At 42.5% G+C, this 23,043-nt stretch overlaps 1 protein-coding gene across 4 annotated transcripts in view; it reads left to right on the forward strand.

The window, feature by feature from the left end:
- The first annotated feature begins 761 nt into the window (after positions 1–761).
- Positions 762–23,043, forward strand: part of LOC121574992 (nuclear receptor coactivator 3-like) — a 39,233-nt gene continuing 16,951 nt past the window's right edge. For 2 of the 4 annotated variants that reach the window (XM_045222951.1, XM_041887723.2), the window contains exon 1: positions 762–834. The gene's annotated coding sequence lies outside the window, so the exon portion shown is untranslated. Of the gene's footprint in view, positions 835–4,652; positions 4,727–20,621; positions 20,677–23,043 lie in introns of all 4 variants that reach the window. The other 2 variants (XM_045222953.1, XM_045222952.1) reach the window with 2 other exon arrangements.

Consider the following 23,043-nt stretch of genomic DNA (forward strand, 5'->3'; position numbering starts at 1 on the left):
CAATTACATTTACTTTTGATACTTCAGTATATTTAAAACCAAATACTTTTAGACTTTTACTCAAGTAGTATTTTACTGGGTGACTTTCACTTTTACTTGAGTAACTTTCTGTTAAAGTATTTATACTTTTACTCAAGTATGACAATTGGGTACTTTTTCCACCACTGGTTATTACTCAATCTGAATTCTGTTGAATTTGTCTTTTTGTTAATGTTTTTGAGAGGATTATATAAAAAGGTAAACTCAACCTACTTAGGCCTATGTCTCTTTGAAAAGGCATACCTGGGAACCAGCAATGGTTTGAGTGTAACAGACAATGTTGAAAAATGTTCATCATACGATCTCAGAAAAATATGTAGACTTATGTTACAATTGCAGACCTAAACATTTTACTTGTCAATATCAGCATTTGAGGCATCAGAATTATGGTTATAAACATTTAGAAAAATAATTAAATACAAGGGATTCCTTATAGGGACTGTAACTTTTTTGCTAATGTAGAATAGCACGTCGCAACGTCCACGCTCACATATTGCTCCATTAGCTACTTTGTTGAGCTATAAATACATGCATTTTGATGTATTTGCCCGTCTCATCTATATACTTATTTCTAGTCTACGTGTAGTCCATGTTTAGAAAGACCCATACGTCTTAACGCTGAAAGAGGAGGAAGACAACTACCCTACCCAGAAGCCCTATCGCTATGTTGCAAGCTGGCTCCTTGCGCTTTGGGAGTGTTTCCCATTTAAACAAACACAGTGGTGAAGATGGCGGAGAATTAATAGGGGCAAGAAAGAAACTGGTGCAGCCTACTCAATGAATGCATTGAAGCGGGTGAGTTTTTCTGCTAGTAGCCAGTGTTTTCTTTGGAACTTTTCTTAATGTTTTGTTGATAACACTGATAGGGTTTTAAAACATGTGGCACATTTTCCAGTTGATCTGATGTAGCCTAACGCGTTTATTGGAATAGGCAGAGGTTTCACCCGTAGCCTACAACCAACCTACCTTGTAGTTCTGAGCTTGTTCGTTTATTTTGGAATTGTTGGCTGCATGAAGAGTGCTCTCTCCCTTATGAAGTAAATCCATATTTGTGTCTTGGCTGTTTTAAATGTTTGTGCATTCCTTTATGCTCATCTTTGTTACAAAGTTTATCCGAAGGACAAATTGATACATTGAACGTTCAGAAACTATTCCATTCCATCTCGACTGTGCGTGAACTCTTCTATTTGTGTAGGCGAGAGACCTGTTTGGTATTGCAACGATTCTATTATAGTCAAAGTTCATCTTCAAAATAGAACTAGTTTGCCCAAATATTTAGGCTGCATTTTGATCCTCTTTCAATTCTGAAAAAATAAATAAATCAATATTTTGATAACAGGCCTACAGCTGAATCTACTATCGCCAACTAGCCTAGAATCCGAGGTTCAGTGTAGTTCTTATGGCATCAATGGTTACAATGAATGACCGTTTTCATCAATCTGCTAATTCGTAATGATTATGTAACAGTTGACGCATGGAAATGAATATTGGCAACATTGTATCAACCTCAACTTGACGTAGTATAATTGCCAGCTACGCTTGCAATGCAGCTAGTGTTTGAATTACAATGAACTTATTTTGGACAAAATAGAGACGTGGTAGTAGCCCGGGCCATTGAGAGAATCCGCACATTTGCTGTTATTTATGGTTCACCCGTGCTAGGTTAAGTAGCTATCTGTGATCGTGACGGTCGAGATAATGACCCACCACTACGCCGTACAACGGAAAGGGTAGGATTGGATACTTACGTCAGGCCACCCTCTCGTGGGATACATGTAAGATTGGTACAGAATAGGCTACTTATGACACCATATGTCTCAAGTTCACATACATTTTAATTTACTGCAGGGCATGGTGAGAATCATGTTGGTGTTAATTCACGTGTGTGAGAGAGATCATATTTAAGCGACTCTGGAGTGCACACTCCTCACCAAGTTTTTGGTTTGAAAAATGGCAACAAAACGAACTACTGATCAGAGTTTGTATGCTGAGCATTTGCTTTCTGAGGCAGTAAGGGAGCATTCTTCGACAGCTTGCACATGTATTCTCGACAGACAATGGAGAGTGAGTCATTTCGCTTGAATTTAAAGGTTCAGGTCTAGGTGTGCAGTATTTGCTCGGGGGCAAACCACGTGAATCACAAGCAACCTTGCTGATACTCACACGCACACATGTACAGGAGGAGGAGGACCAACCCATCCTGACTTGCAAGATTCTCAATGCTCTGTCTGGCTTCAGATATTTTTGTGGCAAATGAATTGCATTTTCCCTAGAATAACTATTCAATCACATTAAAGTTTTGGGTGTTGTTATTGAAGATGGGGTTGTGTTAGCCATTTCTATTTGTCTGTTTTCTAAGCAGGGCCAGGAGTTTTTCCCAGATTGTGACCCAGTCAAGAAAAGCTTGAGGCCCTAGTCATAACAAATCCTCTCTCCTCCACACTACTACCCACCATACATGTGACATGTAAGTCTGGTGAAAAGTATGTGGACACACCTACAAATTAGTCGATTCAGCTATTTCAGCCACACCCATTGCTGACAGGTGTATAAAATCGAGCGCACAGCCATGCAATCTCCATAGACAAACATTGGCAGTAGAATGGCCCGTACTGAAGAGTTCAGTAACTTTCAATGTGGCACCGTCGTAAGATGGCACCTTTCCAACAAGTCAGTATATCCAATTTCTGCCCTGCTAGAGCTGCCCCGGTCAACTGTAAGTGCTGTTATTGTGAAGTGGCAACGTCTAGGAGCAACAACGGCTCAGCTGCAAAGTGGTTGGCCACACAAGCTGACAGAATGGGGCCCGCCGAGTGCTGAAGCGCGTAAAAATCGTCTGTGGAAGCAATGTCAGCGCTGTTCATCGGGAGCTTCATGAAATGGGTTTCCATGGCTGAGCAGCCACACACAAGCCTAAGATCACCATGCGCAATGCCAAGCGTCGGCTGGAGTGGTGTAAAGCTCGCCGTCATTGGACTCTGGAGCAGTGGAAACGCGTTCTCTGGAGTGATGAATCACGCAGCATTTGGCAGTCCGACAGACGAATCTGGGTTTGGCGGATGCCAGGAGAACGCTACCTGCCCTAATGCATAGTGCCAACTGTAAAGTCTGGTGGAGGAGGAATAATGGTCTGGGGCTGTTTTTCATGGTTCGGGCCCCTTAGTTCCAGTGAAGGGAGATCTTAATGCTACAGCATACAATGACGTTCTAGATAACTCTGTGCTTCCAACTTTGTGGCAAGTTTGGGAATGCCCTTTCCTGTTTCAGCATGACAATGCCCCCGTGCACAAAGCGAGGTCCATACAGAAATGGTTTATCGAGATCGTTGTGGAAGAACTTGACTGACCTGCACAGAGCCCTGACCTCAACCCCATCAAACACCTTTGGGATGAATTGGAACACCGACTGCGAGCCAGGCCTAATTGCCTAACATCAGTGCTCGATCTCAATAATGCTCCAGTGGCTAAATGGAAGCAAGTCCCTGCAGCAATGTTCCAACATCTAGTGGAAAGCCTTCACATAAGAGTGGATGGAGGCTGTTATAGCAGCAAAGGGGGTACCAACTCCATATTAATGCCCATGATTTTGGAATAGATGTTCGACGAGCAGGTGTTCACATACTTTTGGCCATGTAGTGTATCAGGTGAATGTGTATGGTGTCTGAGCTGTGGACTTGGAGTAAGAATAAGGCCACTGAGCTAGCCTGACTAACGGTTTGTCTTCATGGTCTCCTCATCTTGGGATTAGGCCTATTTATCATGAATCCTTTTTAATGCACACCTACATAGTCTCCCTCTTTTCTAGCAGTGTATATGTTTGTAGGAAGGGAACAGTGGCCACTGTGGGAAACTACACAATGAACTGCTGCTGCTACTCAGATTCTTTGCAAATGGAGCCCCGCCTTTTTCTCTTTATCTCTCCCTTTCTTTCTCTCATACACAGGGTGTCAGGCTGCGTTAACAATGAATCAATCTTCTGGGAGATTCTTTGACTGCAGATGGGGTGAAGAAGTGACTTGGATGCATTGCTTTTGCTCTTTGTCCGTTTTGCTACTGTGTTCTGAATAACTCATTCACTTATCGCTTCATCTCATGGGAGAAGGAACATCTCTCTATGTGGTGTCAGAGCTTCGTAGCAGATGAACCAATCCATTGATTTCCATGGCATATTGAGTGGATATTGTTACTGTGTTTGTGCGTTGGCATTTGTCAGCAGTAAGACTTTAGGGTTTGACTTTGAAAATGCGTACTTGGCCTAATATTTAACTGTCATTGTTTTCTCTCCCTCAGACAACTGTCATTGTCACCGCTGAAAGTATTCACTTATTTAAATTCAGTGAGTGGGTATTTTGACTTAAAGCAGAAAGAATGTGTGGGGAAATAAGCAAATGCCTCATCACCTTTTGTGTGGTGGAGAGGCACTTTTTGATAACTGCCCCCACTCTGTCTGTGTCAAGCTGCATTTATGCTCCATTGATGTTTAAATAGATTGCATTCTTTTAGAGTGTTGTCAGGGTTGCGTGTGTGTGACTAAGGGGGAATGTTAGATAAAAAGGTATTGGGTGGCTTTTGGTGGACAACAAGTAAATGGAGGTTGTGTGTGTGTGTGTGTAGAATTCATCTTGTTAGTGGGGAGAGCAGAGCAGTGGCTGTGGGAGGGTTCTTGGAGACACACACTGAGCTGAAAGGTAAGCCTGATTGTTTCCCTAATTGAAATTTGATTCCTTGGCCTTTTGTACCTTTTCTGTGGGTGGTAATGAGGAGCTGGGTTTGAAATGAAAGCATAAATGGTCCTTATTACCTTGTTATAGGTAGGCCTTTCCCTTGAGGAGTTTTAAGTTGAATGATTTCAGAGTGCAATTTCCTTGTTTGGTTTTAATCATACTTGTGCTACACAAAGTTTACACATTTACATTTTAGTCATTTAGTAGACCCTCTTATCCAGATACTTACAGTAAAGTGCATTCATCTTTAGGTAACTAGGTACGACAACCACATCTCAGTCATAGTAAGTAAAACTGTTAGGTTTTATAGCATTGAACATTTGAGTTAGGGTTTGTCGTTGGAGAGAGCGCTTTAAAGTAGCATCCAATTGTATAAAGTTACATTTCCATGAAGACAGTCCCACATGACAAGCTCAAGGTCATTCATGTGGTGACCGTAAACTGTCTGCATGTCAGCATGCACGTGACACACCTGAGGGGAATCAAAGCTCCACGCTTCAAAAACAGGTTAGTTGGTTGATTCAACAAAAGCGAAACTCTTCTCCCTCCCCTGAAAGGAAAGAGCCCAAGATAGAACTGGAGTGGAGACTTCAGTTCCTGCTGATTTAAATATTTAGGACTAAATTCTCAGAGTGCGTTTAAAGACCGGATGAGTAAGAACTGTAGAGCAACTAAAACAGCAGAGTTTTCCCCTTCAATGGAAGACACCAAGCCCTGGTCTCAAGCACTTCATGCCGATTGCAGTGTGGCCCTGCTAGGATCACTTCGTATTCATTCATTCCCCCATTCCCCTCTCGTTCAACTCTGAGGTAATACCCAAATGCAGGGGTAATTCTGCCATATGTGAGCCTGAGCCATGCACACTTATGAAAGCCAAACGTGCAGCCTGAAGTAATCATTGCACCCAATTCCAATTTATAACCAGCAAGGCGTTGGAACAGTTAGTACTCTGTAGTCACTGCTGGTTGGACAATGGAGGGAATGGCTTATTAGGAGGGGGGGGGGTTGGTGCGCGCACAGCTCTCTTTTCCACCAGTCTTTACTTTCTCTCCCTTGGCTGAAGAATGCTCATTAAACTGGTTCACCTGAACAAGCCAATGGGAGGGTAGCTCCCTGCCCTGGTTTTGTTACCATTGTAAAATGTTAGCGAGACTATTTGTGTTTTGTTTAGGGCCCCCTTTTTATAAAGTTTGAAAAAAAAGAGGAAGTGAAAAAGTTTGGTTTGTGAGATAAATGTTACCAGATGCTTTCTCCGTCAGGCAGGCAGCGAGGAGAGAGCGTGTCAGTTCTCGATGAACTTCTCAACTGCTACACGGCCACCTTGCTTTCATTCTGCCCGCCTGCCCCCCCCTACCCTTTACCCACCCACCCCTTCCTGCCCCACGTTTGCCCTGCCTCCGCCCCGCCACAGCTCGGTGGAGAGTTAAGTCTTCCACCCTGAAGTGAGAGGCCTCTGCTATTCTGTGTCGATCAGCGAGCAGACTGCAGATTTACTACACTGTCAACACCAAAGCATGACACTACATTTATTGTAATCTTTACATTTTTCTGCAACTAAATAGTCTTAATTGAATTGAGGTTGGGGTGTGGTGGTGGGGGGTCTGTTGTGGAATAGATTAATATTCTCTTTCCTGTCACTTATGCCCGTTTGTTACCATGACGTTGCACTTGTTTATATGGTTCGTCGTTAAGGCAACACCCAATCCAAGGGTTGCGTTCCGATACCTGCCAATCCCTGTTTTAATAGCAGGGCAGCAATGCTGTCATTTTCACCACAGACTTAGCAATGGGGTGAAACACACAGGAGCAAACCCATTTTGATTCTGAATATGGTGTTTTGAGTCTTGGCTCTGCATTCATGCACCTCAACTGATGGGCTGTACCAAGAGTTAGGACTCTACCACTGCTTTGATAGGTCCCTGTGGTCAGAAGAGGTTAATGATGTGCCGATGGGGACCCAATTGCAGAGGAATAAGCTCCTGTTTGGTCAGTCTTGCCTTTTTTTTTCTCATTCCCATATTGTTACTAGCCTGGCAAATGAAGCTCGTCTTTCCTTATGTGTAAAAGAGGCAGCCAACATTGTGAGGCTCCACCCTTATGCTTTATATTACCCAATGAAACGCCAGTAACATGTAGACACCCTCTGACCTCAACCCAGGTCAAAGGTTATCTTTTAAAGTACAAGCCAAAACAAATGTCCTTTACCACTTCACTTGTCTAAATGGGTGGTGAAAGCTGAATGTTTCTCTGCTGGCTTTTGTAGAACATTTGCTCATCATGTCATAGTTGAATAGGCTTTTACACAGATATTCAGTGGAGAAGATTTAGTCCAGTGTTTGGGTCGTTCTGTGCTAGAACAGAGAACCACCATGGTAGAATGTAGATGTTATACTTATTTTTCCAGATATAATTTGGAGATTGAGCAAAGCCTGGTGCCATTTGAGTCAAAGACAACCACATTTGGGTTGTCAGAGAGGAGATGACTGCTCCGCTGGGTGGGTTTACGAGTTGATTTTTGATTCTGAGATGGATTCTGAGTATTCTTCTACCCAACGTAGGGCCACTCTCCCTCCCTCCTTTAAAAAGCTTGGTCCTTCTGACCCCTGTATCCACCCTGTCCTCATAAGTCATTTAAACACACTTTTAATAGTGTTAACCTGAATCTGGGCTGCATGTGGTGTGGTGGGCCCAGTACTGGACAGAAGGAGGGGAGCGAGAGGGTGAGACCGGGTTGAGTAAATTGTGTTGGCCTAATTGGATTTGCGAATTGCGTTCACGTTGACAACTATTATGCAGGACTTTGATTCAGGACTTTGGTGTTTATCCAATACAAGAAATTGAGTGAAATCATTAAATGTCTGACCCAGAATCGCAAATGAAAGATTGACACCATTACTCAGCTCCAATTACAATTATTGAGATGGCTTGACAAAAATGGTCCTTAATTATTATAATTTTTTAAATGTTAGGAGCGTTTTTATTCTTTAACCTCCACTTGTGTGTAGAATGGAGAGAAATTGATTGACCTAATTTGATGCATTTGATCAAGTTGACCACTTGCAGCTATACTGTTGGTATCTGATGAAGACCAATCATCCTCTATTTGAATTCTACTGCGGTGTGTGTGTGCTTCTTTCTCTCTGCATAGTCAGAAATGCGATCTGGCCGAGTAAAAAAAGAGGAGAGTAGTGGGGAGGGGTAGTGGTGAAACTGGCGTCAGACCTTTTCAGTGTAATTCTTTGCAGGGGTCATAGTTCAGCTGCTGCAGTGTGCGGCTGAGGAAAGGTGAAATTAAAACTACGCTAAACTTTTGACCCCTCAGGAGCTATGCAGGAACGCCCAGCTCTGGTGTGGAGCAGAGACCGCTCTCTTCCTGTGTTTACTCCACGGATCCATGAGGAGAGGAGGGAGGGAGGAGCGAGTGAGGGGGAAATCGGCAGAGCTGCCTGCGCTGTGGTCTGAAATGAATGTTGACTTTTCAGCTGAGCAACACCGTGAACCTAACACACTGCTCCTGCCTGGTTTGTGGTGGTATAACGTTAGCACGCCTCTCTCTGTAGACATTTATTTATTTTTTTGTCATTTAGCAGATGTTCTTATCCAGAGCGACTTAAAGTTAGTGAGTGCATTTTTTATTTTTTCACCAGATGCTTTCCCCCCCCCACAACCCTGGCATTGCAAGCGCCATGCTCTACCAACTGAGCTACACCAACTGAGCTATGTCTCTTCCCCTGCACTGCAGCACCAATAATTCCTCAATTCACTCTTCAATGTTAACGTGCACACACTCACACCTCTTCAGACAAACATGCAGAGAAGACACACCTGCACTGTGAGTGCTATATAGTGGGGTTGTATTTCGTTGAATATCCCTTATCCGTTGCACCTCTCTGAATAAGCCCATGGAGCCCATTGGAGGTTAATACACCCATATCCCTTTTTCTTTCTGTTTTTTCTTCATTTTTTAAAATATTTTTTAATTATTTTTTGGGGGGGGGAATGGATCAGCTTAATATTGCAGATAGATTGTATCTTCTATCAATGTAATTGTCTGCATCACTTCCAATCCCCCATGTTTAAAAAAAATATATATATACTCCCCTTTATTACTTATCCCCTTTTCTTACTGTATGCAGTAAACAAAGAAGTACAGGTGTGGTTGTTTTATTGTCTAGAATCTCTGCCCCCCTCCTTCCCCTTCCTTTCAGTCCTTGCCTCCTCCTCTTTTGCTCTCCTCCATTCTCTCACTCTGTCAGTATGAAGAATGTGAAAGGCTTGTTTTATTCTAATGTGAGCTGTTTCCCCATGAGGCTGGGGCTGTTTGAACTCTACTGTAAACTAATGAAGGGGGGAAAAATCTATACAGGTACATATCAGGATATTATTTTTGACAATATATTGCAATGTTATTTTTGTGTTCGTAAGCTGTATCTGCACCAAAACGCCAATATTTTTCCTTCCTATCTTGCACTCATCTTTTTAAATTGTGAGCCAATTTGTTTTCAGCACTGATCAAAACTTGTTTTCTCATGGCTCTCTCTTGTCCCTCTGCAGCAGACATATGGTGAGCAATATGTTTGGAAAATAGCGGTATCGAACCGCAATACATACAGTGAGGGGAAAAAAGTATTTGATTCCCTGCTGATTTTGTACGTTTGCCCACTGACAAAGAAATGATCAGTCTATAATTTTAATGGTAGGTTTATTTGAACAGTGAGAGACAGAATAACAACAACAAAATCCAGAAAAACGCATGTCAAAAATGTTATAAATTGATTTGCATTTTAATGAGGGAAATAAGTATTTGACCCCCTCTCAATCAGAAAGATTTCTGGCTCCCAGGTGTCTTTTATACAGGTAACGAGCTGAGATTAGGAGCACACTCTTAAAGGGAGTGCTCCTAATCTCAGTTTGTTACCTGTATAAAAGACACCTGTCCACAGAAGCAATCAATCAATCAGATTCCAAACTCTCCACCATGGCCAAGACCAAAGAGCTCTCCAAGGATGTCAGGGACAAGATTGTAGACCTACACAAGGCTGGAATGGACTACAAGACCATCGCCAAGCAGCTTGGTGAGAAGGTGACAACAGTTGGTGCGATTATTCGCAAATGGAAGAAATACAAAAGAACTGTCAATCTCCCTCGGCCTGGGGCTCCATGCAAGATCTCACCTTGTGGAGTTGCAATGATCATGAGAACGGTGAGGAATCAGCCCAGAACTACACAGGAGGATCTTGTCAATGATCTCAAGGCAGCTGGAACCATAGTCACCAAGAAAACAATTGGTAACACACTACGCCGTGAAGGACTGAAATACTGCAGCGCCCGCAAGGTCCCCCTGCTCAAGAAAGCACATATACAGGCCCGTCTGAAGTTTGCCAATGAACATCTGAATGATTCAGAGGAGAACTGGGTGAAAGTGTTGTGGTCAGATGAGACCAAAATGGAGCTCTTTGGCATCAACTCAACTCGCCGTGTTTGGAGGAGGAGGAATGCTGCCTATGACCCCAAGAACACCATCCCCACCGTCAAACATGGAGGTGGAAACATTATGCTTTGGGGGTGTTTTTCTTCAAAGGGGACAGGACAACTTCACCGCATCAAAGGGACGATGGACGGCGCCATGTACCATCAAATCTTGGGTGAGAACCTCCTTCCCTCAGCCAGGGCATTGAAAATGGGTCGTGGATGGGTATTCCAGCATGACAATGACCCAAAACACACGGCCAAGACAACAAAGGAGTGGCTCAAGAAGAAGCACATTAAGGTCCTGGAGTGGCCTAGCCAGTCTCCAGACCTTAATCCCATAAACAATCTGTGGTGGGAGCTGAAGGTTTGAGTTGCCAAACGTCAGGCTCGAAACCTTAATGACTTGGAGAAGATCTGCAAAGAGGAGTGGGACAAAATCCCTCCTGAGATGTGTGCAAATCTGGTGGCCAACTACAAGAAATGTCTGAACTCTGATTGCCAACAAGGGTTTTGCCACCAAGTACTAAGTCATGTTTTGCAGAGGGGTCATACTTATTTCCCTCCATTCAAATGCAAATCAATTGATAACATTTTTGACATGCGTTTTTCTGGATTATTTTGTTGTTATTCTGTCTCTCACTGTTCAAATAAACCTACCACTAAAATTATAGACTGATCATGTTTTGTCAGTGGGCAAACGTACAAAATCAGCAGGAGATCAAATACTTTTTTCCCTCACTGTATAGAATCGCAAGACCTATCGTATCGGCATTAGGGTATTGTGATATCGTATCGTGAGGTCCCTGGCAAATCCCAGCCCTACTGTAAACCTTAGCTCCTGCTGTCTCCTGTCTGGGGGAGGCGCTGGCATTTCACTTGAGGAGATAATGGAGCATTTTTGGATGCCTCATTGAGAGGATATTAAAACGTGATTTATTTTTGTCTGGCACGGTCTGCTATAGCTGCTTTCTTTCTCCCCACAATCTCCTCCTCCCATCTCACCCATCTGGTTGTGGAAATGGGGAGGAGTGTGGCTAACAACAGCGCTATGAGGCTGGTTTTGATGATCTGAATGAAAAGAAACACACAGAACAAAAACATAAACGCAACAATTTCAAAGATTTTATTTTAAATCAATTAGGCCCTAATCTATGGATTTCACATGACTGTTGGTCACAGATACATTTTCAGCTTTAAGGAATAGGGCTGTCAGCCAGTGATTGTCAAGCAAATGACTTAAATCGGTAATTGACCGTCAATTGAAAAACACATTTAGCATCTCCTGGTATCCACTCGTAGCCTACAAGCCACTGATGCAGACCTTTTGGAACATCTACTTTTTTTTAAAGTATAATAAATCCATGTAATATAGCCTACACCATCACAATAAATCCATTATTTATTTTAGAACAGAATAGCATACTCTGAGTTGTCCTTATGGTAGGCCCTGATCTGGCTATGCCATATGGCTTTGGGCTACACTAGCTCATTTAGCAGAAAGACTATCTTAGAATTCAATGGCATCATTTTATATTATCTTATAGTATGAAGAATACAATTGAACGTACAGTAGCTGAATAAAATAGAAAGGATATTTTCTCCAAACGATTTGAGGGAGTACGTACATGCGCCTATTTTGTGTTGCCTTTTGTGGCCGTTGTGCCTGTAGGCTCTGATAGCTCAATTATTATTAGCCAATGCCCGGCACATAATCGGACACATCGGGGACGCAACTGCGCGGGTCCTTATCCAATTCCGAGGCGCATATTGAAGATATTGGAAGAACTGTCCACATTTTATTTTTTGTCAGCCAACAAGATGAGTAAGCCTAACGAACAGCAAAAGCACTAGCCTATGTCAATCTACTATCTCCGATAGTACAAAAGTTGACCTATACTGTGCAAGAACGAAATATTCCAAACATAGTCTGGGACAGTGCAATAGATCCCAAATTATTACAGCCACTAGCCTCAAACTTTTTTAAGTAATGAGGCTGACGCAACAGATCAGAACGTTTTAGCTTAAAATGTTGATAAACTATTAGGCTATTTCTTCACATTATAAGCGCAGCAATGCGCATACGGCAGTAGGCTATAAGCGCAAATGTTCCAAAATGCAATCAATTAGCAGGAAAACACTATTCTCAAAAGTGACCACAGATGCTTTTATTATAAAGGTGCATTTATATGGTAAATTCTTCCCCAAACTTGAAACTCACACACTGCATATGTATGCCAGTTAGGCTCTACACGTGTTGTAAAGCGGATGAATGTGCTTAACTTCTAAAATTATTTGGCCACTTTAGTTCTGATACAAACCTATGGGCTAGGCTACATGTAGCCTATGGGCTAGGCTACATGTAGCCTATGGGCTAGGCTACATGTAGCCTATGGGCTAGGCTACATGTAGCCTATGGGCTAGGCTACATGTAGCCTATGGGCTAGGCTACATGTAGCCTATGGGCTAGGCTACATGTAGCCTATGGGCTAGGCTACATGAGGTGTGCGACTGATTTTAAAAAGTCGCATAAAAAAGGCATGCGCTGTTTCTTGCCTTACAACACATGCTGGGCATCATTCACAAGTGGTATGCTAATATCAGACTATTCTTGATTTTAATCTTGTCTTTACATATACTAAATAATATGTGTAAAATTTGTTTTGATTTAGAATGGACCATTATCATGCACCTGTCTCAACGGGGGCAGGGTAAAAAAATACATGAAATCTATGCACTTAAATCCTTGTGACATGGGGCCGTGCGTTATCATTCTGAAACATGAGGCGATAGCGGTGGGTGAATGGCACGACAATGGGCCTCAGGATCTCGTCACGTTATCTCTGTGCATTCAAATTGGCTTCAATAAAATGCAATTGTGTTCGTTGTCTGTAGCTTATGCCCATTAGGCTTGGGCAGTATACCACATACCGGGGTATTTGTAAAAAGCCACGGGATGGTTTTTCAATACCTTTGAAACTATTTATTTGAAGTTGTTTTTTATAAATTTGAATAGTGTTGTCACGATACCAGGCCAAGTATCACGATACCGATTAGTATCAGTGGCCTAGCATCCTGTTCACCCTGTCCCCAGGACGCTTGTTCTTGTTTTCTAAACGTTCTCCAAAAACCTGTCACTGAAATTCATATTTATACTCAATACAACACATTGAATTTAGCTTCACACTGTTCAGAGTATAAGCGAATACTGCATAGAATGGCTGATTTGCTCATATTTGCAAAGGCCTCCCTGTGAAGCAAATTGTATTTGTCACATACACGTGTTTAGCAGATGTTATTGTGGGTGTAGCGAAATGCTTGTGCTTCTAGCTCTGACAGTGCAGTAATATCTAACAAGTAATATTTCACAACATATACCCAATACACACAAATCGAAGTAAGGAATGGAATTAAGAATATATACATATATGGACAAGCAATGACAGCGGCATGGACTAAGGGTAGAAACTGTCTCCCTCCCTCTCAAACACACACACCTCTCTCTCCCACAAACACATTGCTCCCAACTTTTAAAACGTTATGCACCAAACAATTTTTAAGGAGCACCAGAAAGAAATAGATGTTTTCATGTAGTTAAGACTTCCATTAGGCCTGTATGAATCCTACCATTTGAATCACTTCTCATGAGTAGCAGACCATTTTCCTTTCTTGCTGGGCCAATCAGATTTGCCTAAACCTACTGTCAAGTTACCAGGTTGTTAGCTAGCTAGGTAACATGACTGAACAACGTTGTTTGTTGTCAAATCAATAACTAGTGACCCGGGATTAGTTTAAAACTGCCCTCGACATGGTTTGTGGAATTATATAAAATGCGCGTGAATCCCGATAGAAATAAAAAAAGGCATCTCTGTTAATATGGATAATTTTTTTTACCGTTTAGGCTGTTGTCTTTACTGTAACGCTGCATGCCTGTAGCATGCCTTCAGGCTCCATTTTCCCTCTCTGACACTGAGGCTGCATGACCGTGAACTTGCAAAATCTACTCAGACTGGTCTGTGCACTTGGTTATAACAGGCGATGAATTTATACAATGCATCAACATTGCTCTCTTTGCGCGCTGCTCAAATGTAATAAATGTACACATCTAACAACAGAAGACTCGTCTGGGTCTGCATCCCCGGTCGCCATCACGGCTAAATTATATATTTTTTGACCGAGGAATAGACACACATGAACAGCGTGCGGAGTGAAGCAGGTGAGTGAGGGCTAATATGGGATGCTTCTGGCTGATTACAGCTGCCACACGTGATATGCGCATGAAAGTGAAGTGGATATTATTGGACCTGCCCATACAAGAGACTAGTGTCTGTTGCTTAAATTCAACTGAATTTATAATCAAAACAGACTTTATGAACATTTTATAACAGGCGCCAGCATATTCTTTAGATCGGTAGTATCATATGAAACTGTACTATGGTATTATTCAATGTTGGTATCGTATGTATCATGACGTTTTTGTACCGTGATATTACCGTGGTACCGGTATACCGTGCAACACTACAATTTAATATTTGTAGCTACTTTCTAAGTAAATACCTGCAGTCAACTTGTGCAATACGTTAAGAGATAAAGAACATTGCATTCTTCGTTTCACCTGTCATATATTATTATGAAGCTCATGGTAGTTCCTAGTCACGTTTGTTTACAAGCACACAACGACCAGAGCCTTCTGAGTCACTCACTGTTGTGCAGCATGCTCCAGGTGATCTAATTACAGTATGGAATTCACAACTGAATGTTTGCCAGCTAGATATCTTAACTATTCAGTTAACTGTCTAAAATGTGGTAAATCCTCTGCAGTTGTGCATTTGGTTTGCTTAATAGCTAGTTATCTTCTTCTAAATTCAAGCATTCCCTTGGTAACAGCAAATAATCCTCTCCTGGATCAAGAGATCAATGAGTAGCATTTTTTTAGTTTATTGTATACTTGTATAGTTTAGGTCAGAAACTGTACAAAATGTTAAATGTGCTCATTAGCATTTATACTGAACACATGTATAAACACAACATGCAACAATTTCAACGATTTTAGAGTTACAGTTCATATAAGGAAATCAGTCAATTGAAATACATTCATTAGGTCTTAATCTATGGATTTCATCTATGGACTGGGCAGGGGCGCAACCATGGGTGGGCCTGGGAGGGCATAGACCCACCACTTGGGAGCCAGGCCCAGCCAATCAGAATGAGTTTTTCCCCACAAAAGGGTTTTATTACAAACAGAAATACTCCTCAGTTTCATCAGGTGTTGGGGTGGCTAGTCTCAGATGATCCCACAGGTGAAGAAGCCGGGATGTGGAGGTCCTGGGCTGGCGTGGTTACACGTGGTCTGTGGTTGTGAGGCCGTTTGGATGTACTGGCAAATTCTCTATTACGATGTTGGGGGTGGCTTATGGTAGAGAAATGAACATAAAATGATCTGGCAACAGCTCTGGTGGACATTCCTGCAGTCAGCATGCCAATTGCATGCTCCCTCAACTTGAAACATCTGTGGCCTTGTGTTGTGTGACAAAACTGCACATTTTAGAGTGGCCTTTTTATTGTCCCCAGCACAGGGTGCACCTGTGTAATGATCATGCTGTTGAATCAGCTTCTTGATATGCCACACCTGTCCGGTGGATGGATTATCTTGGCAAAGGAGAAATGTTCAATCAATCAATCAATTTTATTTTATATAGCCCTTCTTACATCAGCTAATATCTCGAAGTGCTGTACAGAAACCCAGCCTAAAACCCCAAACAGCTAGTAATGCAGGTGTAGAAGCACGGTGGCTAGGAAAAACTCCCTAGAAAGGCGAAAACCTAGGAAGAAACCTAGAGAGGAACCAGGCTATGAGGGGTGGCCAGTCCTCTTCTGGCTGTGCCGGGTGAAGATTATAACAGAACCATGCCAAGATGTTCAAAAATGTTCATAAGTGACAAGCATGGTCAAATAATAATCAGGAATAAATCTCAGTTGGCTTTTCATAGCCGATCATTAAGAGTTGAAAACAGCAGGTCTGGGACAGGTAGGGGTTCCATAACCGCAGGCAGAACAGTTGAAACTGGAATAGCAGCAAGGCCAGGCGGACTGGGGACAGCAAGGAGTCACCACGGCCGGTAGTCCGACGTATGGTCCTAGGGCTCAGGTCTCTCAGTTGGCTTTTCATAGCCGATCATTAAGAGTTGAAACCGCAGGTCTGGGACAGGTAGGGGTTTCGTAACCGCAGGCAGAACAGTTGAAACTGGAATAGCAGCAAGGCCAGGCGGACTGGGGACAGCAAGGTGTCATCATGCCCGGTAGTCCTGACGTATGGTCCTAGGGCTCAGGTTCTCAGAGAGAAAGAGAGAACGAGAGAATTAGAGAGAGCATACTTAAATTCACACAGGACACTGGATAAGACAGGAGAAGTACTCACTAACAGGGGATGTATACAAATTTGTGCACATCATTTGAGAGAAACGAGCTTTGTGCGTATGGAAAAGTTATGGGATCTTTTATTTCAGCTCATGAAACATGGGATCAACACTTTACATGTTGCGTTTATATATGTGTGTGTATGACAGCTCTTGGGATGGACAGAGGAGGAGGAGGAGGAGGAGAGAGCAGCCAGATCCAACTCCAGACTGTCCTGCCCTGAAGTGCAGACAAGGAGAACAGTTAGTGTTTTCCCCCCACACTTTTCTTGCGTCAGGGCTTGGCCGGAATTCGGAGCTGCCAGTGTGCTTCATAATGGATAATAGAGGCTTTCTTCGTTTTACAGCTTAACTTTTTAGAAGTCTGCACATGTACACACATGCTTGGCATATGTCTGCCTCGCTGCACTTGAGTCCCATTGTGCATCGTATTTCTTTGACTTTATCTCATAAGTCACAGTTTTCTGGCTCACTCTGTTTTCATGAGAATTGTATGCTTTTTCACAAATGGATGAAACTGTTATTAGGATTCTGTAGTGCACTCTGGCACATTTACAGTGCCTTCAGAAAGTATTCACACCCATTGACTTTTTCCACATTTTGTTGTAATACAACCTGAATTTAAAATTTATTAAATGTAGATTGTATTTTTTTTGGGGGGGGGGGGGGTCACTGGCATACACACACACACAACCCCATAATGTCAAAGTGGAATTCTGTTTTTAGACCATTTTTAAGAATTAAAAACGAAAAGCTGAAATGTCTTCATTCAACAAGTATTCAACCCCTTTCAAGTTCAAGAGTAAAAATTTGCTTAACGAGTTGCATGGACTCACACTGTGTGCATTACTAGTGTTTAACATGATTTTTAATGACTACCTCATCTCTGTACCCCACACATGCATACAATTATCTGTAAGGTCCCTCAGTCGAGCAGTGAATTTCAAACACAGATTCAACGACAAAGACCAGGGAGGTTTTCCAATGCCTTGCAAAGAAGGGGACCTATTGGTAAATGGGTACAAATCTAAAAATGCAGACAATGAATATCCCTTTGAGAATGGTGAAGTTATTAATTACACTTTGGATAGTGTATCAATACACCCAGTCACTACAAAGATACAGTCGTTCCTAACGCAGTTGCTGGAGAGGAAGGAAACCGCTCAGGGATTTCACCATGCGGCCAATGGTGACTTTAAAACAGTTACAGAGTTTAATGGCTGTGATAGGAGAACTGAGGATGGATCAACAGCATTGTATTTACTCCACAATACTAACCTAAATGACAGAGTGAAAAGAAGGTGGCCTGTACAGAATAAAAATATTCCAAAACATGCATCCTGTTTGCAATAAGGGACTTAATTAAAACTGCAAAAAATGTGGCAAAGAAATGAACTTTGTCCTGAATACAAAGCATTATGTTTGGGGCAAACACAACACATCACTGAGTACCACTCTTCATATTTTCAAGCATGGTGGTGGCTGCATCATGTTATGGGAATGCTTGTCATTGGCAAGGACTAGGGAGTTTTTTTTAGGGTAAATATAAACACAATAGAGCTAAGCACAGGCAAAATCCTTGATGAAAACCTCTTTGTCTGCTTTCCAACACACTGGGAGACAAATTCACCTTTCAGCAGGACAATAACCTAAAACACAAGGCCAAATATACACAGGAGTTGCTTACTAAGACGACATTGAATGTTCCTGAGTGGCTTAGTTACAGTTTGGACTTAAATTGGCTTGAAAATCTATGGCAAGACTTGAAAATGGCTGTCTAGCAATAATCAACAACCAACTTGACAGAGCTTGAAGAATTTTAAAAAGAATAATGTGCAAATCTTGTAGAATCCAGGTGTGCAAAATTTTGACTTACCCAGGAAGACTCACAGATGTAATTGCTGCCAAAGGAGATTCTAACATGAATTGTCTCGGGTGGGAATACATATGTAATTGAGACTTTTGTATTTCATTTTCAATACATTTGCTAAAATGTCTAAAAACATGTTTTCACTTTGTTATTGTGTGTAGATGGGTGAGATTTGTAAAAATATTTAATCCATGTTGAATACAGGCTGTAACACAACTAAATGTGGAATAAGTCAAGGAGATGAATACTTTCTGAGGGCACTGTACATGGATGTGAAAACAAAACAGAAATGATTTGTTGATGTGCACAACTCTGTCAAGTTGAATTGTATAAAATGGATGACACTGGGTTGACATGGGAGAAAAGCTCCAGTAGTGGGAGCAGCAGCTATTGTAATGTACTCGTCATCCCAAAGTGTGAGACAGCTCTAAGCGTGCTGCTGGTGTGGAGCTGGTCTTTGAAGAAAAACAGGAAGTAATTCAGTCCTCTTGTTTCCTTTTGCACTTGTTGTCCTAAAATCCAGTAGACGCCTTTTTGTTTCTTTTAAGACTGTGTGTGTGGAAGAGAAAGGGAGAGTGTGTCTAGTAGAAGGTGGGTGAGGGGGGTATCTATAAATGGTTAAAGAAAGGCTCCAAATGTTTCTGCCACTGCTTTCAGTGACAAGACAGATCACACTCTTAGGATGGTATCATCAGTGGGTGATAGCTTGTCGGCTTACTATGTTGTGGTTATGTATATGTTTGCGTGTGGTTGTGAGTGTGAAAAGCTGTGGTATGGTCAGTCCGTAGTGTGTGTGCGTGATCTTTGTTTTGGGTGGGACATGTTTGTTATTTAGCCTGCGTCTCACAGATCTCAGATTACAGCCTTTATTTCAGGCTCTGCTGGAATGTCCTCGGCTCCTCGCTATTCTGGTCCTGAATGAAGGACACTGCAGCTCTAGAGCTCAGCCCAACGCTCTTCCTCCTCCCCTTACTCTACCTCCTTTTCCTTCCTCTTTCTTTTTTAACTTTTTTAAATTTAACTAGGCAAGTCAGTTAAGAACAAATTGTTATTTACAATGACGGCCTACCCCGGCCAAACCTGGACGACGCTGGGCCAGTTTTGCGCCGCCCTATGGGACTCCCAATCACGGCCGGATTGTGATACAGCCTGGAATCGAACCAGGGTCTGTAGTGACGCCTCTAGCACTGAGATGCAGTGCCTTAGACCGCTGAGCCACTCGGGGGCCCCTTGTACTGCATATTCAGCTGCCTTCTCCTCTGTCTAATTATTCAGCTGTACCTTTTATCTCAGTTGCTGTGGGAGACCTATTGGATTTTATCTGTGTGGAAGATCCCATAGGCACACACAGGTGGTGCCACGCTAGCAGTGCCTACTTTCTCATGTGTGTCGGCAGGAAGTTGACCTATGAATAATGCAGGTGACCTCTGCAAGGGGTTAGGGGATGATGTGGAAATTAAGTGGCTAGGTTACCAAGAAAACGGACAGGGAATAGCTTACTGTTGCTTGGTACTGAGGGTTTTAAAGGTGCAGATGGAGCGGGAAAGGGACAGATACACAGAATATGTAAATGTGGTGGATGGGTGGCCACATCCAGGAAGTGATGACGCAGGGGATGGTGAGAGAGGATGCAAACAGGATGCTATCTTCTGTGGTTTCTTTTTAGAATTAATGTTCCCATGAAGTTCTACCAAATATTACACTTTTTAAGAGGAAGTAGAGGAGTGTGGGTTCTGTTCTAACCTGTATCAGCCAGCCAATGGGATTGCTCCTTACTGTAGTGCTTAGAAGGCAGGACATACTCCACATTAAAACATCTCCAATAAAAGCACCAAGTTGGTGAACAAACTCAAAGTACCCAAATGAAACTTGCGGTTCGTGTTACATTACAAATGTCAGGAGCCACATTGTGCTTGGTTAAGTTTGTTCACCAATTCTCACCTTTTTTATCTTACTGTCATGTCTGTCAGACTCAGACTGGTAGCATCCATTGACCCTTTACTGCTCAGTAGCCTGTTTATTTTCTTGGTCAGAGTACCTGATATGCTTTAGACCTGCCAGTGGACAGTGTGTGTGAACTGGTCTCTTCTCTCTCTCATAACAGGCTGTGCTGAAACATGTGAGGTCATAGACTTGGGATTGGACACAATCAGGTGAAGGTGTGTAAACACGTGTACTAGAGTCCATGTCATTTACACTGCACCTCATTCTCCACATCTTCATTCATTCATCTAGTTCAACCAACTTTGTAGGCCTATGCTGTTTTATAAAACAATTAACTGCTTTCGATTCCTATCATTTTAAAACCTGCCCCGTACCTGGAACAAACATCTCCCAATCTCTGGGCAAGTTTCACATTGTCAGAAGTGGCTGATTCAGGATAATTTACATAATGCCAGACTTGTTGTGACTCATTCGTGGTGGGCTGCTGTTCAGACGGCTCTCGGAAATAGAAAGGGTATATCTAGCTGGCGTACATTAGTTTCCTTCCTTTTCAGAGTATCGGCCTATTGTATGTATGTCTGTTTGGGTGACTCACTGCAAGGTTTCAAAGTCAACAAACGTTAAGTTGAAATAAAAGCTAACAACAATTGGAATGACACACAGTGTACAAAACATTAGCAACACCTGCTCTTTCCATGACATATCGTTCACCTGGATTCACCTGGTCAGTCTATGATGTCTTATTGATGTCACTTGTTAAATCCACTTCAATCAGTCTAGATGAAGGGGAGGAGACGGGTTAAAGAAGGACTTTTAAGCCGTGAGACAATTGGGACATGGATTGTGTATGTGTGCCATTGAGGGTGAATGGGCAAGACAAAATATTGAAGTGCCTTTTGAACGGGGTATGGTAGTAGGTACCAGGCGCACTGGTATGAATGTGTCAAGAACTGCAGAGCTTCTGGGTTTTTCACACAACAGTTTCCTGTGTGTATCAAGAATGGTCCACCACCCAAAGGACATCCAGCCAACATGACACAACTGTGGGAAGCATTGGAGTCAACATGGGCCAGCATCCCTGTGGAACACTTTCGACACCTTGTAAAGTCCATGCCCCAACGCATTGAGGCTGTTCTGAGGGCAAAAGGGGGTGCAACTCAATATTAGGAATGTGTTCCTAATGTTTTGTGCACTGTGTATGTATGCAAATATACACTGTTTGATGCCACGGGGCAGCATGGTTGTCAAAATATTGAGGAAATCTGTTCAAATGCTTTACCAGCACCACATTATGATAGGCAGATATTGTGCAACGGAAATAGTTATACAAGGAAATTAAACATTTCACTGCAGTCTCCTATATAACCACTTTCTTCCTTCTTTTCCCCCTATATACTGTATACATTCAAGGTATATAGTCTGCCTTTTTCTTTCAGTACCGACAAGTGGCACTCTGCTCTAGGGTGTGAGGGAAGGAGGGGGGAAGAAAAAGAGAGGGAAAGACTGATTTTAGAGAGGGATGGTGAAAAGGAGAGCATGCAGTGGAGACATGACTAGGAGTGTCTGAGAGGTGGTGCTCTACAGGAGACTAGGAGTGTTTCTCAAAATGCATACTACCGTGCTCCGAGCACACAAATTGGAGAACGGGAGGGTCTGAGTACGAGTCCAAATCAAAGTATGCGAAACGGAGCACACTTCTCAAATGCATACTCCGTTTGTACATATTTTGAAGAATGCATCGATGCAAGCTTCAACAGAAAGTATGCACAGAAGTATGATGCAAACACGTAAAAAATTACGCAACATTTCTTGAAATCAATGGCGGCCATTATTTGAGCTGAAGCGAGAGAAAATAAACTCAGACTTCGGAATGAAATGTTGCCGAGTCACATCACATACTGTGTGCTGCCTGACTACAATAATTTAGCTTGTTACGTTAATAAATACATGCTGGGTAATTTGGGCATTGTTACCTGCCTACAATACCCACTGTAGTGTGTGTGTGTGTGTGTGTGTGTGTGTGTGTGTGTGGTAAGTCAATAGAGCTAACAGGCTAGCAACTACTGTTAGCCAGATATAGCCACAAATAATTTAACTAGCTACCCACGAAGAATTGACATCTGCCATAACATTAGTTTTAGGTCATTTTTGTGATCTGGTTAGGGTTAGGTAGATTATTATGATTCACATATATCGTATCTAGCTGATAGTTATGAAGTAAAACGTTTGCTTTGTGTATCTTGTTCCGTCTCTATTGAGAGTGTGGAGCACGGTAGTATTTATATTGAGAAACCCCCTAGGAGTGTCAGAGGTGGTGCTCTACACGTCCAAGCCTGCAGTTTTGGACTGAGGTTGCATAACGACTCTCATCCGTTCTGCAGTTTTCCACTGAGGAATGATGAGCTCATGGCAGTCTGTGTGTGTACGATTGTGAGAAAGCCAGTGTATGTCCGTGTGTGCCAGTGTGCTAGCCTGCCCATTTCAGTGGTGTGTGTGTGTGTGTGTGTGTGTGCGTCGTATCCTACCCCTCAAGTGCTGGAACAATGAACTTGAATGTTTTTACTTTGTGGGGTGGGAAAGGG

The sequence above is a fragment of the Coregonus clupeaformis genome, chromosome 10 (genome assembly GCF_020615455.1).
Source record: "Coregonus clupeaformis isolate EN_2021a chromosome 10, ASM2061545v1, whole genome shotgun sequence".
NCBI classification, from domain to species: domain Eukaryota; kingdom Metazoa; phylum Chordata; class Actinopteri; order Salmoniformes; family Salmonidae; genus Coregonus; species Coregonus clupeaformis.